The 12,544-nt window shown below is 48.3% G+C and overlaps 1 protein-coding gene across 1 annotated transcript in view; it reads right to left on the bottom strand.

The window, feature by feature from the left end:
- Dscam (DS cell adhesion molecule) overlaps positions 1-12,544 on the bottom strand; it is a 678,135-nt gene that overhangs the window by 510,554 nt on the left and 155,037 nt on the right. The gene's annotated exons all lie outside the window — the stretch shown is intronic.

Below are 12,544 nucleotides of genomic sequence, written 5' to 3'. Positions count from 1 at the left end.
CCCCAAAATCATAATGGTATTTGTAAAAAACTAAATATCAGCTTATTTGTTATATAACATAAAAAAGCCACAGCTCTCACCCCATCATTTGTATGTACACACACACACACACACACACACACACGATGCACCTTTCTGCATGGTATAGCAAGGTGTGTGATGGATATTGCTCCAGTTTTAGTTACTGTTGATAGAAACTCAGTGAAAATATGTGTCCCAGACTACAGCTGGGGCCAATAAGGTAGCTGACTTTCATCTGTCAGATGGGTTTCATCCACATAAACCCATCAACAAAACCAGGTCAGCGGGCTAGAGCAGAGAAGAGGAAAGAGATCAATAAATCTTTGAATTAATCATGCATCCGCCAGGGAGAATTATGGCTACACAAAATGAGACAGATATGCAGGGTCTATATTGCTTCTGGTTGGTCTTTCATTTCCGCCCAGTGTGTAGTCTCTCCTGGAGGATTCTGACCCAACTAACTGCACTCCTGAAACTCAGTGCAAATTACGGTTGTACCTGATTCATAGTTTTCTCATCCCACCTAATTCTTCAAAGAAAGACTTTGAGATTAAAAATGCATGAGTCAAATGTAAATCATAGGGAAAAAATTTCAAATTGTTGTATTTGTTTGTTAAATTCTGGTCACATAAGACCACCATTATAAACTGAACCCCACATCCTGTGTGATGAGGTGACGTGCAGAGCCTCTGCAGAGGTTCCCACCTTCCACCTTGAACACCCACACCTGCTGTTCCGTGCAGAGTTAGGAATGTTTGACACGTCTGCAGCCAACAATTTACCTCACACTTCCAAAGAGAAATGGCCTGACCCACAGGCCTGCCTTCCTTCCTATTCTCCTGCATAACATCCTCCGAGGGTAGTTATAAAAGACCTATAAATCCATAGCCACTATTAGTAAAATTTGGCTTCACGCGAGATCTAGAATTTAAAATAGAAATAACTACAGACACATTTTTTTTTTCCCAATGACAGAAAACGGGTGTGAAATCTATGCGCTCCTCAGCTATGCCATAAATGTACATTTTAAATTAAAATACATGAAATTGGCTTTCCCACTTCATCATCATCCTTGAAAAGATGACGACTATCCATGTTCTTACTATGTGTAAAGGTTTTGTTTTTTAAAGTCACAATATAAAATTAAAAATACTTAAGACAAATATTCTGGAAATTTTGGTAAAGCAAGAGATGAGCACACGTGCATTCATCTTTTATACCAGCAAATCACTGCCAGTAAACAAAGAGCAAGGGATTTAGGGAAATAAACCTGTGTTCACTCGTTCAGGACCATAAATTAAGCAGGTGAAGAGTCACTGAAAACCCTGCCTCGGGCCTCAAGCCACCGGTTCTCTGTGGCTCGCATCTAAACCTGGCTTCAGGGCTCCATGGAAACCGTGTGCTGGAGACCCCCTGGAAGCCCAGCCAGCAATGGGATGCCTGGGTTTTCTTCCCAGGGGTGAGACTGTGGGCACCCACGGGAGAGGAAATGATCCCAACACGGACTGGCTTGTGTTTTCTCACTGAGTGGCCAGGCACAGAAGAACCCAGCTGAAGAGGGAGTGGCCGGGACATACATGGGACATAGTCTGACAGAGCTTCTACCTTCTGAATAAATTAAAAATTACCGACAAGTTTGAGATCTACTTTTTCTTGACATTTCATTGAGCACAGTAAAACTCCCGCAAAGTAAACATAAACAATTTTTCAAAAGCTTGCATCCTAGGATAACATCTCAGAGAACAAATTGTCTCCCTTGGCAGTGGGATCTGTGGAAACGTCACGTGCATCCGGACTGTGCATCCTCTGGCTCTCCACCGGGAGCTAGCCTGGCTGCGTTCCCTTTCGGGAAATGGCGCTCCTCAATTCCAAGTTCATCTGGCTTTCTCAATGATAGGGTTTCAATTCAAATGGATAACAATGCCGAAGACTAAAAATTTCACCATCTAATTAAGGCGGGGGATCAATGTGGCCTTTCTTTCCTAATATCATCCGTAGTTTTAAAATGACTTGATGAAGACTGTTTATAAAAGCCCCTTTCTTTTCCTGGTACAAGAATAACTGTAGTAGAAGATATGGGTACGAGGGCCTGGGCACAGGACAGAAAATGTACATGTGGAAGGAGTAAAGAAGCTAGGTTAGGAGGAGAGCAGGAGTGAGTTCTGAACACCTCAGGATGAGTAGAGCTGGAGAGAGGGATCTGCCCACGTCTGCGTATGAAGCCATAGCACATCTGCGGTAGGGAGGCAGGGATGGGGTGGCCACCCGGGTGGGGAGGTTGACGGGAAAGAGGCACAAATGACCGAGGATTCAGGCAGGTCTGGGCTCTGCTGTTCCACGTTTCCATGACTGCCTCAAGGCAACCTGATTTCAAAAGAAAAGGGCACAGAACCCCGATCTAATGATACTTCACCTATCACAGAAATGAATGCAGCATAGACGGAATGTTCCGTTTCCCCGAATTCATATGTTGAAACTTAATAATGTGATGGAGGTGGAGGTTTGGGGATGTGATATAGAGGCAGGAGGAGCCCCTGGGCGTGGGACTGGTGTCCCATGAGAGGGACCCAGGGAGCCCACTCACCTCCTGCCCTGTGAAGAGATGAGTGGCAGCCATCTGTGTATCAGGAAGAGGACCACACGTGATGCCAACTCTGCCTGGCCCCTTGGTCTTAGAATGCCAGTCTCCAGGGCAGGAATAAATAAATAAATGAATAAGTCCCTACTACAGGAAAGTCACTCAGTCTAGGGTGACATGTGATAGCAGCCCGAGGGGAGTAAGACTTCACGCACCTTCGTAGGTTCACAAAAATACAGGCAAGCATTCCCAGAGGTGCATCTTATTTTCTTCAGTATGTATTATGAATAAATGCTATTTCAATAAAACTCAGAATTATAAGTCCATGCCGAACATTTATTTGGAGAAGTGCAGTTTTTAGTGAGCTTTTAAATAAATAGTAGAAAACAGGCTTTGTAGTTCCTTCAGGATAGCAAGCTTGTTAGATTTAAATGCGTTATACCTCACGTGACTCTTTCGCCCGGCCCTTCCTCAATAGATCATGTAATTGTTTTAAATGGCAACTTTTAAAGCAATGCTTTATCCATCATTAAGTGCTTTAATGACAGTGATGAAGAAGTTTAAAATGAAAAACAATGACGAGTGCCCAGGCAACCACCAGACCCCGGCTGAGTCCCCTGCTGCCCCATGCTGCTCAGGTAGCCTTTACTGTCTGGCTTCTTTCTTCAGCCAAAATATAGCTCTTCAGTGCAACCTCTGGTGCTGGGAGGGGGGTGGGGGATGCCGCCAAGGACCTCACCCTCCTGGGCTCACAGACACATCCTACCAGCCGGGCAGCAGCCACTCCTGCTGCCCCTCGCCCACACAACACTCCCATCACTCCGCTGTCCAGATCACAGAGACGCCCTAATGCTCTTCCACACAGAAACCCTGCAGCATCTGGGTCCATGGTTATCAGTCGGTGGGGCACACTGACCCTGGTTTGGTGCAGCACGCACCCACACGTTAGAGCTGTGCGTGTGGAGCTGAGTCTATTCACCAAATCATCCCTTCAGCCGGAGAGGCTAGCAGGACCTCAGGCCCTCTGACCTGGCTGTGCATCAGCTCCTCAGGGACGGCTCTGACGTGCCTCTGAGGTTCTCGGCATGTAAGGATCCCCCCGACTTGCTGTCTTATTCAGTGCTGTTTTAACAGATGTTGCAGTATAAAACTGTAAGGAGGTTACGACAAGAAAACCATTCCATGAGAATAAAGGAAGAGGTTTTGCTTTGGTGATGACGAATACTGGGAATTTGGCGTTTCCATTTCCCCTCCAACAGAATCAGGTAGAAGTCAGCTGTGACATCCCAGGCTGCCTCTGATTTGCCTACCCGGACACTCTGCATCAGACCTGGAGGTCATGCAAGGTTGTCTTTTGCAGTAGTGAAATATATAGAGAGAAATCAAAGGCTCAGATCAAAACTACACTGAGATTTCATCTCACACCAGTCAGCATGGCAGCCGTCAAGAATATACACCATAATAAATGCTGGAGAGGATGTGGAGAAAAGGAACACTTTTACACTCTTTGTGGGACTGTCAATTACTGCAACCACCATGGAAATCAGTATGGAGGTTCCTCAAAAGACTAGGCATGAAACCACCACACGACCCAGGTGTACCACGCCTCGGTATTCACCCTGAAGAACTGAAGTCCTCAGGCTATAGTGATCCATGCACACCCTGTTTACGATTCACAACAGCCAAACTATGGAACCAGACTCGGTGTCCATCAGTGACTGAATGGATAAAGAAAATGTGGTCTACATACACAATGGAGTTTTATTCAGTCATAAAGAAAAGTGAAATCATGTCATTTGCAGGAAAAAGGATGGAACTAGAGAACAGTATGTCAAGCAAAATAAGCCAAACTCAGAAGGTCAAGGGCCATATGTTGTCTCTCTCATGCAGAAGCTAGAAGAGAAAAAGTAAAAGAAAAATGGGGGGCAGACTTCAAGAAAATTAAAAGGAGGTCAGTAGAACAGAGGAGAGGAACCAGGGAAAGTAAGAAGGGGTGAAAAGGGGAAATCCTGGGGAAGGATATCTGCCAAATTGTATAATGATATAACAGGACTGTGTGCATGTACGGCTATCATGTACAACCATTATGTACAACTATAATGCACCAGTAAAATATAGGGAAAAAATGGAAAGCAAAGGCTCGTCTCAAAGCAGTAAGAATACTTTGAAAGGAAATCCTATCCCATGTTAATGGAAAAGTTGCTTATTCAAAATTTACTCAGTAAATATTTATTAAGCTTCTACTTTGTATCTGACCCTATAATAGCATCCTTGGGGTAGATGGAAGGGATGGTTTTAAATAAAATTGAAATTAAGGAATTATCTTTGTCCTAGGCAACTGCATTTGATTCTTCTCTATGTAATATTGTTTTCAAAAACATTGATCATGTTGTTTTCAACCCACAATGAAATTTCCTAAATATGTCAAATATTCAGAATTTAAGTCTAGCTTGGATCATGTATTTGAAAATGCTTTTCTTAATTAAGTCCGACTTCTTGGAGTTCTGACTGTTATGAATGGCATGTCATTCCGTTGATAGTATTTGTCACTTCCATGCATTTATGCACCATGGGAAACTAAGATAAAGGGTTTTTTAAAGGCAAAAATATCTTCTAGAGGGAGAATGCAAGACTATGCCTGGGGTAAATGGCTGAAGCTCTCTGTGCCTCATCTGTAAAGAGTGGCAGATGAGAGGGACCAGCTCATGAGGGGAAATTATTAGACATAACTCAACACGTGTGTGCTGCATGATTACTAGCTGTTTAATAATCCAGATGTGTTACAGGTATTGCCTCCTGAAAATCCTCTTGACTTTCCTGCAAACATGTACTCTGTCTGAGCTGTGAGTTAATCGGGCAAAACACAGACCCTTTCAACCACATTCCAGTTCATTTTATATTTCCAATTTCTGGTTAAGAAAAGTTAAAATTTTAATAAATTAAGTCAAGAGTTGTTTGTTAATAGCGTCCTACAAACTTTGGGTTCCACAGCATCCTAATGATCATATATAGAGATCTGCATTCAGTGCTCCGTTTTTTGGGTTGTTTTTTGTGTTGCTGGGAACTGAATGAACCCAGGGCTCATGCATGCCCAGCAAGTACTCTACCACTGGCAACTCTTTTTAAATGGCCTTAGTTTTGCTTTTACATCCAGTGAGCACCTCATGAGCAAACGTGTGTGATTTTGGACACCACAGTGCTCTGACATCCCGTTTCTGGAATAGGAACACTTCAGAGCTGCAGAGCACAAGGACAGCCCTGGCCAGTTCAGCCAAGCAGCACGCTAAGCCCATCTGACGACTTCTTAGTCCTGATATGATATTCCCATGTACAGATGAGGAAACTGCAGTGCTAGACGGCTAAGCCCAGGTCACAGGCCCAGCTTGGAGTGCAGAGGTGGATGCCTGGGCAGGGCCACACCAGGACCTGCAGCTCCACAGGGGAAGGTGCACACGAGGCCCAGAGCTGGCCAACCACCTGTGACTCATGGAGGGCTCTTCTCCTCTGGGCACTGAACTTGAGCTTCTGGTCATCTTAAAGCACTGTGTGTCAGATCTGCTGAGAGGGAGCAAACTGTCAAAGTTCCATATGAGACTGGCACCCAAAGCCAGGCCTCTCTGTCTCAAGCCCCGTCCCTGACGTGGACTGTTGCAATGGTAAAAGGCACACAGAGGCTGAGACCTGCCCTGGAGAGCCTGAGGCCCATCAAGAGATTTTTTTAGGATTGTATGGAAAAAAAAAGTGCATTCGGTCATTTCCTGAAGTTGCTTCTTGGCATCTCGACAGGAACACTCTGACCTTGCTCCAGGGCAGGGCAGCATGTGCTGGGTCCCATTGCCGGTGAAGCCCCGTTCTGGACAACCAATACCAGCACCTCCACGACCGCTCCAGAACCAAAATGGACAGAACTATTCTGGAAATGTTGACCCTGCTTCTCCACACGTGGACCTCGGATGGTCAGTGCAAAGTTCCAAATGTGATTTAACTGTAGAAGTTTCAGTCCTAACTGACCACTCACCCAATAAGAATTCAGTGAGTTTGGAATTGAGTTTAGAACTTGGGGGGATTTTTGAGAAGAAAAACACATTGCAGATCAGTTTCAGGCCACCAGTCATTGGGAAGTTATTATTATTTTTTATTATTATTATTTTATTTTTAGTTATTATTATTTTTCCTCCAACACACCTGCCGTGGCCTTGGAGAAGGGGAGCAGAGAAATGAGATGCCAAGTGACCTGCTGCACCTGAACACAGTGACATTTGTCCAAAACACAAGTGCTCAAGCAGCATCGATGCCTCATACAACATCATATCACGGTAAAGCCTCCAGGACCCCACAAAGCTGGGGTGGGGCAGCTGCAGCATGTGGGCTTCAGGAAGCACAGATTTCAATCCAGAAAGTGAGGTTACATGCACAAGAGCTAAAAATGCAGGTCAAGTTGTCTGCCTGAGGCCCTTGGTACCTTGGCACTGGGCCATCCTTGTCCTGTCCCCATGATGGCCCACAGCTGAGAGGGAGGGAGGGCGGGGGGAGAGGGAGAGGGAGAGAGGGAGAGAGAGAGAGAATGGCTGTGGCTGCTGGCTGGAGTTTCTGTGCCCCTGGGGGTAGGGCTAAAGGACAACAGGACCACTGGGTGGGCACAGTCCAGGCTATACTGATGAGGGGCTCTGCGTTTTGTTCCACTCCTTTTAAAGACTACCTTGATTGAAGGCTCTCACTTACTAAGCACCCGCTATTGTATTCTTCATGCCACGCAGGAGATGTCAAGATGCACATGTGTGTGAGAGGGTGAAAGAGCGTTGGAAGGACTTGCCACTGTAGCAGGTTGCCTGGCGTCCCCCACCACGTCCATCCTAAACGTGACCTCATTTGGAAATAGGGCATCTATCTATCTAACTGGTTAGGACGAGGCCACAGTGGAGCCGTGGGTCCTTGATCCCACGTGACTGTGTCTTGGTGAGATCTGAGAGGGGGTTTCTGCTGTCCAAGCCCCTCAGCGTGGAAGGGTCCAGCAACCAGAAGAGGACAAAAGGCAACTGTGTGCATCCTCCAGGAAGCTAGAGATGGGGCCAAGAGACAGCCTTGGGATGTGACCTCAGGAAGTCACAGGAGACTCTGAAGAGGGAACTGCCAGGAGTCAGAAAGAGGAAGAGCCCAGCTCAGGAGCAGGGGCACTGGTGGTGTGGAGCACTCTCTCCAAAGTCCACCACAAAAAAGAAAAATGCAAGAAAATGACAGATGACAGTTGGCAAAGGGAAGGCTTCGTCTAAAATGGGAGCCCAGGCTCCTGTGCACTGTGCCCTACAGACAATAGCAGGCACAAGGGAGAATGGGTGGACGGCATCGCAAGAGGCCAGGTGACTGCGGGACTAGAGCAAGGTCAGCTGGAAGGGCAGAGGGACGTCTCCTTCTGTGAAGGAACATGAGGACGGGTCTTGCTGTGGAAGGGTCTTCCCAGACCTGTGCCCAGGCTCCATGAAGTAGAAACATTTTTCTGAGAGGCTGGGGAGTGGTTCCTTGTGCTGGGGACAGCTGCTCAAGGGCTCTAGGGAGAAGCTCAGTCAGGGATGCTCTCAGCAAGACACAGGGAAACAGGCAAGAGTCCGGCAGTTAGTGAAGGTCCAGCCAGCACGAGCTGACTCAGGTGTCCCCGTGCCTGGTCTCTGGCTAGCCCAGCAGGCAGAAGGCAGGAAGTGAGACGGGGGTGACATCCCCGACCTTGGAAGCTGTGGCGATGTGGTCACTGAGCCGAGAGGACATCGAAGCTGCCTTTTCTTCCCTGTCCCATCTGCAATGGGCTGACCGCTATGGTGGCAGAGCCTGATGGTCTTCTGGAGCCACTGCCACCAACCCACCTGCTTAGGGACTTCTTCCACCTGGTCCAGCCCAGAGTCAAGACAGCAGCACCATGATCGTCTTCATCGCTGGTCTCGACAATTTCCTGAGATCACATTTACCTCCTCAGTACCTAATAAAGTATCCTGAGTCAAAACTTGTATTTCTAAGTCCTGAATCTGTTTGCTAACACTGCGTCACGTTGCCTGAGCAGACCTTGCTTGTGACATTGACTTAGGCCTGTTGACGGTGATAACCGTAGTTACCCTGCCCGACACTGTGCCGTCGATGATCCTGTTACTCTCTTCGACTTTCATGAAATAAAAAAGCAGATGAGCAAGAGGCCAGAGAATACCCTTGGGGCCAGAGAATACCCTTGGGGCCAAATTAGATGTAATTGGCATAGCTGGCCATCTGTTTCCTATGTCTGGAAAGCTGCAGAGATCCAGAACTAGGGACAGAGGAGGAGACCCCCAAATGCTGAATGTAAAGCGAACTACCTTTACACATGGGTGGAGCAGGGGAAGAATCTGGTCAGCGTGCTCGCAGACCTTGGGTGAGAGCGTCTCAAGGCTGGGGTGCTCAGGTGCTAGGAGATGACTGTGTCCCTTGCTGTCTCAGCAATCAATGGTGATGAGCGTGTTCAAAAACAGTTGGATGTGTGAAAAAGAACAAAGGCACTTTCACAAAAGAAGTGACATTACACAGAATGGTGTTACCAGTGCTGGCATTGCTCGCCCCCTGCCCCTTAGCTGGTGTCTGAAAACTGGGGTGGAAGGGCCCCGGAACCCCAGCAGACAAGATGGTGCACCCTGGCGAACCTGCACCCCCAACATGATCTGTGCCGAGCAGTCCGTCTCCCTCTGGAGATATGCCAGGCAGCAGGTGCTGTGTCACCAGCCCCAGTGAAACCCTGGGCACCACGTCCCCATGATGAGATGGCACTGCTTCTCCTGTCAGGGGAGGTGGACCCGGCCTTTGGTGTTATCATTTGTTATCACATTGTGCCCAGACCCAAATGTCGCACCAACCACTGGCAAATGCTTCCTGCAAAGCACCATGTGTGCGTGTCCTTTGATGTTTAGTGTGGACAGAAAGTTGTTCCCTTTTACTCAAAACAAAGGAGGAAGAGAACAGCCCTTGGACCCAGCCCCTCCATCTGAGGAGACAGAACCCTCCTGGGGCCATCGATGCCCTGACAGAGGTATTCAGAGGAGAAATATCCTAACAGAAAATGGGGCCTCTGCTGAAGAGAGAGACGGTTTCTCTGGGAACAGTAAAATGTTTGCTTTTTCCATTTTCCAAATCTGGTTACCCTTGGGCTGTGCCTTTGATGTTAATGCAGCTAAACCCCTGGTGAGATTCACACAATTTTATCAGGAGAAACAGAAGCGGAGAGCTGGGCTGTCTCTCTGCCGCCCCTGATCGGAGGCCGTTCTCAATGGGCACAGAGAGCAAAACCCAAGAGCCAGCGGGACCATTGTTCTTCTCCGGGATGGCGTCTTACCTATCTCGACATCAGCACATCGCCATCCACACGTCGGGGTCTTTATCCGGCTACATTAATATGCTGATTTTTAAAAGGCCTCCACTCTTGCAGGGCAAGATAAGGAACAAGGATGTGAAGGAAATGCACAGAGACGCCTGACTCCTGCTATTCCCGGCTCATCTGGGTGAGGTGAGGAGACGACGGGTCAGGAACCGGCACATTAACGGGGCCCTTCAGTGGCACAGGATATGCCATCTCTGTGCCCACTCACGAGCCTGAGAGTGAAGTGAAGCCCACACAGGCCTCAGGTGGAGGCCCAGTGCACACAGCTGCTGCATCAGACCACGGGACTTTCCCCCACCCAGGGGATCCCAGGGCTGTTACTCTTAGGCTACTGGGTCACTCTTTCTAAATATGTCTCAAAAGAAAAGAGCTCATTTACATGCTTGATTTTGGAAACCTCTTGACCTATGGCAGAGAGATTCCTGAGCGGACTCTCGGGCCACTGATGCCTAGCCTGTGGGCAAGCACTGCATGACCCCACGTGCCAGGGCTCCTGGGGACAGGTAAGGATCACATGGGGCCAGGCGGGCAGCCCACCTATGCCTCCCATTCGTCTTCTCAACCACAGAGAGGACAGCAAGGAGACCCACCAGCAGTAACCACTAAAAAGGAATTTAGAGAACACAAATATCCACTCACCAACTCCAGCTTTCCAAAGAGCCGCCTAGAGGTGTGCATAATAAACCCAAGGCTATCACAGAGATCCACTGCAGGGTCTCACACCAGCTTCTGCTTCTGCTTGACTTAGTGATCACTTTTCTCCTCGGGGTAAAGCACCAGCTAAAGGCAGGGGTCTCATGGGAGAGTGGCCCTTTCCTGGGACAAATATGCCAGCTAGATTCACTAGACCCTGGGGCGTCTTGGGAATCCAGAAAAGGGAGGTGGGGTGCCGACCACACCAAGAAGTCAGTCTAAAACCTTTCAGCAGGAGCTGCAGGGGTGGGCGGTGGCAGGGCAGAGACACACACGTTTCCCTTCACTACTGTGCATGTGGCATGGGGGACGTCCTCCCTGGAGCTTGGTGCTAACTTAGAACAAACCCCTCTGTACTGGGGACCTCTGGGCTGGCCAAGGTCACCCATTGCAGCCCCAAATCCCGCATATCCCCAGAGGCTCAGCCTCTCAGCATGACCCCCAGCCTTCCTGTGCTATCACCTGTGCCTGGGCTTGGCTCTAGAGAGAAACGGGATCCTTCTCCACCTCCAATATTGGAAACAGGTTTATTTATTTATCACCTCTGGTGATTCTGGGACTCCTTCCCTGGACACAGGGCCCACTGCAGCAGTTAACAAGTAATGGCAGGTTACATTGCGGGGCTCAAGTTCCACCTTCTTACAGATCATGGCACAGCGTTGGGGCCCTGTTGTCATGAGCAAGACCGTGTTTAATTACAGGTCTATCTGCCTCAGGCTCAATGAGCAGAGTCTCTCTCTCCCCCCGGCTCAACAGCTTATATACAGACCAGTAAAAGCTGCCCACTGACAGATTCCTCAAGATAAAATACCATGCTACAGTTGTTTTGAAGATGCGGCTGAGAAGGGAGGAACACCAAGTGCTCACCCATGGTGTACGCTGTTGCTTTTAAATTTTTACCAAAGAGTGAAACTGCCAAATGTAGTCCAGGGAGGTCGCGGCAGCCATGGGTCCCCATCAGTGTGATGCGGCTTCTGCACTCCGCACGCACCATCCATCCACTCTCCACAAAAACTTTGCATTTACTTGGGTTCACTTTGGAAAGAAAATAAGTCTGTTCCCACGGGCTGCAGACAGCAAAGCTGCGTGGGCCTGTGGCACGGATGAAGGATGTCCAGCAAACAGTAACGCGTGTCGTGTCACATTGCACAGAGACAGACCCTGAGGGTGCAAAAGTCTGTTCCCCCAGTCCTCCACTCTTCCTCCCTCCTTCCAGGTATGTGCCTCACTAAAGTCAGCTACAGCCACTGATCTGGCATTAAACATGAGCAGAGTGACACGTGTCATTCCAGGTGTGCACACTACGAGGCAGTCTGTCACTCTCCCACACTCTCTTCTCTGCCGGGTCACACACTGAGGCTGCAGAAGGGCAGTGCCCTAGGATAGCAGATTCTCCTTCGGCCTAGGCCACAGCATGTGGGAGATGGCAAATGCAGCCCCAGAGCTCCCACCCACACCACCTAGCCAAGTACAGTGGAGGGCTTTTCCCCTCTGACTCGAACTCAGCCAAAAACTCACTCAAATCTCCTCGTCTGCCATTCAGAAAACCTAAAGAACCTCCGAGGAGAGGAGATTCAGACTATCAAACCATGAAAATTAGCAAATAAAAACATATAGGTGTGTCTCCACTCTGATGATGGCAGTCATGTTTCGATTCTTAAACAGCATCTTTCAATACTCTAACAAATTATGAGGGTTCGCCAGCAGAGCAGCAAGAAGCTACTGCCCGCTGGAGCGTGAAGGTTTGCCTGCACGGTGAAAAGCATTAAAATAAACTGACGGCTCCCACAGTAGCCCATATTCCTGCCACGTGTCCTAAGGACAGAGTGTTTCAAGTTTGACTTAGATTTTCACTTGTTGTAAAC

Source organism: Callospermophilus lateralis, chromosome 10 (assembly GCF_048772815.1).
Source record: "Callospermophilus lateralis isolate mCalLat2 chromosome 10, mCalLat2.hap1, whole genome shotgun sequence".
NCBI classification, from domain to species: domain Eukaryota; kingdom Metazoa; phylum Chordata; class Mammalia; order Rodentia; family Sciuridae; genus Callospermophilus; species Callospermophilus lateralis.
The sequence above is the reverse complement of the archived record's forward strand: the minus strand, read 5'-3'. Positions and strand labels throughout refer to the sequence as shown.